This window comes from Tachysurus fulvidraco, chromosome 1 (genome assembly GCF_022655615.1).
Source record: "Tachysurus fulvidraco isolate hzauxx_2018 chromosome 1, HZAU_PFXX_2.0, whole genome shotgun sequence".
NCBI lineage: Eukaryota > Metazoa > Chordata > Actinopteri > Siluriformes > Bagridae > Tachysurus > Tachysurus fulvidraco.
The window spans coordinates 19,649,562-19,656,831 of record NC_062518.1 but is presented as its reverse complement, the minus strand read 5'-3'; positions in this window follow the sequence as shown (position 1 = coordinate 19,656,831).

The following is a 7,270-nucleotide window of genomic DNA, read 5'->3' as shown; positions in this document are numbered from 1 at the left end:
TCTGAGGAACATGACAATGATAAAGGAGTGAAAATTTTTGTAACAAAAAAAAATATATATTTAAAACGAAACAAATTTACACGTTAGCTATAAAGGATTCTTATGTCTTTCTTATGCATTTTTATTTGAGTGCATACATCATATCATGGTGCTTTATGTTGTAGGTACATTGGCCATGCCCATTTTATGCTCAATGGCAGAGGCCAACTGTCTGGAAACATAAGCCATGTCTCTTTCGATGACAGGCCACACCTCCTTTACGGGAAGCCACTGTCATGTAGGCCACACGTCCTTAGTTACAAACTGAAATAAAGGCCACACCTCCTTTACTGGGAGTGACAGTTATCAAGGACACACCTTCTTCATGTCTAATGAAAGACATATAGGACACACCTCCTTTAGTGACAGAGTAAAAGCAAGACCATGAGTGAGACTGACAGTCACATAGGCCATGCCTCCTTTAGTGAGATTTACAGAGACACAGGCCACACCTCCTTCATTGGGACTAACAGATACAGAGGCCACACCTCCTTCGTTGGGACTAACAGGCACAGAGGCAACACCTCCTCCATTAGGACTAACAGACACAGAGGCCACACCTCCTTCTTTGGGACTAACAGGCACAGAGGCCACACCTCCTTCATTGGGACTAACAGACACCGAGGCCACACCTCCTTCGTTGGGACTAACAGGCACAGAGGCCACACCTCCTCCATTAGGACTAACAGACACAGAGGCCACACCTCCTTCATTGGGACTAACCGGCACAGAGGCCACACCTCCTTCATTGGGACTAACAGGCACAGTGGCCACACCTCCTCCATTAGGACTAACAGGCACAGAGGCCACACCTCCTTCATTGGGACTAACAGGCACAGTGGCCACACCTCCTCCATTAGGACTAACAGTCATAGAGGCCACACCTCCATTAGGACTAACAGGCACAGAGGATACACCTACTTCAGCGACACATGTGACAGAAATTCCTTCACTGGAATTAAGTGCCACATTGACCACGCCTCCTTTACCAGGACTGACAGGCACATAAGACATGCCCACAGTCACAGAGGGCAACAGAAGCAACACACAGTACAGTACAAAAAAAAAACTCTCTTGTCTTTTTAAGTCCAATTTATGTCCAGACATTATCTTTAATTGTATTCCAACTGATCTGATGCATAATATGCATTTTATTTCAGGCAGTAATGTGTTATTTTTTATATTCTTTTCGTTCATTTCCTACTTTTAAACGAATGCACTTTTAGCTGTTAGTTATTTCTAGAAACACTGCAGCGTAAGAATAAAGTTTATGTGCCGCAGCTCAGCAGTTGCCTGTCCGGAAGGTTGTGAGGATTCTGCCTCACTTGCACTCGCCTGCACAAATGAATAAATAAATATGTGTAATGTAATATCACACCCTTTTAATTCTCTTTTAAACTGTCACGGACTGCTTTTAAAGGACACACGTCTCAACATAGGGTATAAAAGTGCAGCCACATTTCCACCTGAGTGCAGACTTTCCGAGGTCATGCTTGCTGTCAGGGCTCTCATGTTTCGCTGGCTTTTGTCATTTCCACTGCCCTTTCTCTTGTTCAGAGACAAAATTGTGCCGATCCTGTGTTTTTTTTTTAAAGTCCTAAAACACTGATGTTCAGCTCTGGGTCCCTGAATAGCCCCAACACTACACATTTTTTCATGCATCCCTGCAAAAATATACACCTGATTCATCTGGTTTTGTGCTCGCCGATCATCAGGTGTGCTTTCGCTGACAAACGGTACAACACAAAATGTGTCCTTTTGAATAACAGGTTCTAGGTGATGTCAGAGACGTCTGGTCTCTGACAGGCTATTGGAAGGAACAAATAATTGCGTTTGAGCAGTTCATGGCATCGACGTAGGATAATTGGTGGTTTTATTTTTTGTTTTAATATGTAATGCAATTTAAGAAATTCGTGATTTCAATTAATTTTATTCCAGCTTTATGTTGTCCTTTCTCTGAACATTAAAAAGAAAAGTTCCATTCAAAAACAAGCAAACAAACAAAACAAAGAAACAAAAAAACATTAAAGAACATTTTAGTTAGCAATGTGTCCTGACATCTGATTGGACGAAGTGTTTTTAATCTATTTACTTTAAATATATCAAGACACTTTAATATAAGATGTTTAATGTAATAATAATGTTTAAATATATTACACTCAAATCTTTCCTTCTACAGAATAGTATTATGGAATTAATAGACGAAAATAAACAGCCAGAAATTTCCAGCTTTTAGATTTGTTCAAATAAGAAACATTTGCTGCTTGATGTGACCGTATCTATTCAGCCGAAATCTTTATATTTTTAGCTTTAAACGTCGTTCAAAAAGACATAAAATCGACCTTTCTGCCCTTAAACGTTAGGAGGCGGAGCCAAACTTTTTAAAAAGTACAATGTCGCAGCTTTTGAAATAAAGCTTGTGAAACAGATTCATCCAATCGCACGCATGTATGCAAATGATCTAGCTGATCACAGCTTGAGAAAAGATGAAGCTATTTGACAAAAAAGTCAGTGACAAAAACAATGTTTAAAAACAGAGAAGTTCGTGTTTACGTGACACTGATCAAAATAGATGTTTGATCTGTTCAGACGTTGTGTCTCGTGTGCAGAGAGTTGACGTGAAGCACCAGTGCAAGCCAAAACACTTCAAAACTGACGTCTTGTTTTACAGCCATAAACCATTCAGTCATATTAGTCGCTTAACTAAGCCACAAAATTTTTAGTACCCCTGAAACCACACACACACAAGCTTTTGTTTATGTTTCTAGATGACAGGAAGTCCCAGTACATCTCTAAAGCGCCGGTCGTAGTTGGAGCCAAAAAAACGACAAGACATCAAACAGCTCATTGACTACATTTGTGGTAAGAAGTGGAAAATTGTTTGAGTGTCCTTTTTTTCCCCTCTCAAACCACTATCTTTAATCTTATCCTGAAGTTTCATTGTCCGTTAAGTGCTTTCATGCCTGCTGAAAAATCAGATTTTTAGCAATTCTGTTGGCTTGATTCCAAAAACGATCGTTTATAAAACAACGCCGTTAATTTAAACACGCTCTCGTTCCAGAAAGTAAGACTTTCTCACTCAGAAGTCTACATTAGCCAGGAACTTACTGTCAAAGCAAATAAATCTCTCCTTGAGGCGATTTTTCTTGTGGTAGTTGAGAAAGAAATCTGCATTTCTATTGAGCGGTAAGTAATAAACATTGCATTCTTTCACAGAAAGTAAGAGGCCTAGATAACAAAAGCAATTTCATATTTATATTACTCTTTTTCAGACTATCCAAAGAGACTTTGAAGTGAGGCAGAAATTAATACGTGCTTGAGATGCCTAAAGCTAAATTCAAATCAAAGAAGGCTAAAATAATAAAAATAAATAAATAAGGAAAACCACAGTTGTGTCAAACACCCAGCTCTGATTGGTCAGAAAGACGATTGTCTTGGCTTTATGGTGAATCATGGGTTAATATGTTAACGTATAGCTAGTATTTAGTCTAAGTCTAAATAGATTTTAAAAAACATGTTCTGAAAGGATGTGTTTGTTTATTCTCCAGTGTCAGCCATTTGTAGAAAGGTTTGCCGGAAACATGATATAGCAATGTACTATTCTATTCCTGTCGGAAGGTTTTGATTACTTTTCTTTAACCGGAGCGAATCATAGGATTATATTACCATTCTACTTTTGATCTGTTACTGTTTCTATGGTAACTGCAACTATAATAAATACAACTATCTAAAACCAGTAGCAAATAAAGCTATTTGAAGTTAGTATGTAAAATCTAAATGGAAAAAAAAATTTATTTGTTAACCGAAGACATTTTTCTGTACGAATCTGTCATTATTATTATTTTTGTTGTTAAAAAGAATTTCCGGTGTTAGCACTTTGTAACAGTAAAATGTTACAGGGAAACAGTAGGATTTTTCAGAAGCATCACAAGCTACAGTACTGAAACGTCAAATAAAAAAAATGAACGAAACAATTAAATTTTGTGGATTTTTGTTGGCATTAAACTGAAGGAAAAATGCTGGAAAGTATGAGGTTTACATTGGTTAACATTAGCAAATTGTTAGAAGTGTTATTGCTGTCAAATAAGCGACATGATTCGATGTGAGGGACCGTACATTGTGCAATTATGGAGCCATTTATGATGGGGGATTATTAAATAGCTGTCATGGGATGAGCCACGTTTCACACAACATACAAACCCTCTTATTTTTTTGTTGTTAAAAAGAATCTCCAGTGTTAGAGCTGTTAAATTGTTAAATATGTGTTATCATTGGCAAATAAGTGACGTAAGAGGAATCAAATGTTTCAGGAAAAGCTGGTATTTGTCGCTTTTACGCGATAACCATCATTTGCACTCAATCACTCTAGCTTGCCTTTAGAATTGTGTTGTGTTTCATTTCTTCAGCTACCTCAGGGACATTCTGCCTTCTTGTGCGAGAGAGTCTGCAGACTGAATTCAAAAAAGTATCAACTCAGACAAGACAATCTTTTGACCTTTCCTCTATTTCTTTTCTTATACATACCACGTTTTCCTAGACTGACTCAAGCTCAAGGCAATGTATCACGAAGGAATCTTCCAACCAGGAAGGTTGTGTATGGATAAATCCCAAAAACTTCCAAAGAAGACCCTTGAGCAAGCAAGAACTTTAACCTTCGACAGCTCAGCTGCAGTCATGGATCATAAGCTGCTGTGGAAACTGCCAAAAGAATAAATATAGATGTAAAAGCTGTAAATCAAATGGCGCATTGAATCATGGTTCACTCTGGGGGTTGGGCTCTGGGAGGAGGAGAGTTGGAGGAGGGTTTTTTTTCCCTTTTTTTCCCCCCTGCCTTGTGCAGAAAGCATCACATGAAAACAGGGCTCGCTCCTAACATGGACACGAGTCAAAACATGCACAGACATGCGATACCTGCAGACCCCCTGCCGCAAAAACAAACCGTGCAATTGGCGTCATGGTTTCCATGTGCAAATTTGAAACCTCACCCTCTGCCCAGAGGGATGTTTGACAGCCCTGTCCATTTGCTCTTAATTGTTTATGTGTTTTAGGTGCTACGTTCTGCCTGCTGTTCATTTTTAGATATGTTGATTTTTTTTTGTAATCGGAGGAAATCCGCAGTGTGTAGGAGTCGTACTCCGTACCATATGAGGTGGACATTTCAGTTTTATTGGAATGCACCAATTATTTGAAAGTTGTCTGCTGTCTGACTTTGCCATGAGTGCATTACACAGTTGTGTAGGTGGAGAAGCCATTACTCCCTCCCCTTGAAACTTGGTAGTTTGGGATTCAGCCTTGGGGCACTCCGAGTTGGCTGGCAGACTTACTAATAAGTGTGGAAGCCATTATTTTATACCCTGTATATGCTATTTATGTAGAAAGTAAGGAGTCGTTTAGAATTTAATCCTGTTGTATCTGTGCTAGCTTTCAGACCAGACTGAAATGCGTAAACTTCCAGATTGAGGGGAACGTTTTACATGCAGTTTACTTCCCATTACATTATTATTGGCCAAATACTACATTCCTACCTCGTGCAAATAGTCACACTCACAACTAGATGAATCAACCTTATCGGTAATATTTATCTGTAATATTTATCTGTCATGTATAATAAATAATAATGGCTAATGCTGACACTTTCCCCAGTGGCAAAGACTGTATCATTACACTGACACCCAACCATCCAACCGTTCTATCTATCTATCTATCTATCTATCTATCTATCTATCTATCTATCTATCTATCTATCTATCTATCTATCTATCTATCTATCTATCTACATAATGCAAAAAGGAAGATGGCGGGGGTTTTATATGAGACTGGCTGGTATACAGTGCTTGTTCTGTTGTTAGCAAGATTAGCAAGAATATAAAACAAAAGAACTAAAAGAATAATTGAAAGTTTTTTTAAGCTTTATTGTTATTTCTAAATCGAAAAAATAATCTCAACATGGCTAGCTATCACATAAATGCTAGTTATATTGCAACCATGATTAGCATATGTTAGTTATTTTGTCAACTTGAAAATATCAGTATTTTAGAATTATAAGTGTGACAAGTTAGGGATATTTGAACTTCCACAGTCTATATGTGTATTCTTCCTGCCCTTCGTCGTGAGGGACCTTATGTTGTGCAATTATATTGGAAATAGGGAGCCATTTGGGATGGGGGATTATTGAATAGCTGTCATGCGATGAGCGCCGTTTCACACAACATACAGACCCTCTGAAACATGATCTTCCTGCAGACCGTGTGTTTCTCAAGGCCGAGCGGTTCCTGCACTGACCACACCAGACACAGACCATGTGTTTCCCAAGGTCGACATCGCACAATGTACAGACCCGCTGAAACACAATCTTCCCCTTTAAAATTTTCTATGTTTAAAAAGCAGACATTTACACTCTGCCATCTCGAATTATGTGCCACCTTTAGCATGTCTGAGACATACTTATTTATGTTTGAGTGACTTTCTAGGGCATCAAGGGCCATCGCATAAGATCTAATGAATGATGTGTCGCACACTTGGTTGCGCCTCTTTCCATTAGCACTACTATTGAAGCCCACAAAGGCCACGTCCCAAACGGATGGTCTGCCCCGCTCAATGCTGCCGGGGATCACCAAATGGCAGGCTGTTAATACGAGGTGGTAAAATTTGTCCCTTTAAGATTGGAGAGTGTTTCGAAGACAAAGCTAACAACAGCATGTTAGCGGGAAATGGAGTGAGCCTGGAAGCAATTTCCAGGCGCTAGTGATGGGAAAACAGCGTGAGCCGTTGAAAGATTTCCTGCCTCCACACATTCAGACATCCAAACAGTAGGGGCAAGAGTTTTATGGAGACCCTTTTTTTAATGAACAACCTATTATTAAAGTCACACAACGTGATGCGATGCTTCATAGCAGTGACAGAGTGAACCTCTCCTTTGGTATGAAAGGAACAAAAGAGGAAAATAGTTTTCCCCCTAGTATTTTTTTTTTGCCACATATGATTTTGAGAGGAAATACAGCTAATAAAGACTTGTTCTTATGAAAGACAAGTAGATCAAGCTCTTCTCATGAAGAGTGTCAATAATTGCAGTGTTTGTCGGTGCCTGAGAATTAGTTGTTGACAAATTCTTGTGCAATGCAGACATCTAGTGGTGATACAGCTAACACACACACACACACACACACACACACACACACACACACACACACACACACACACACACACACACACACACCTATTACTAGTAATA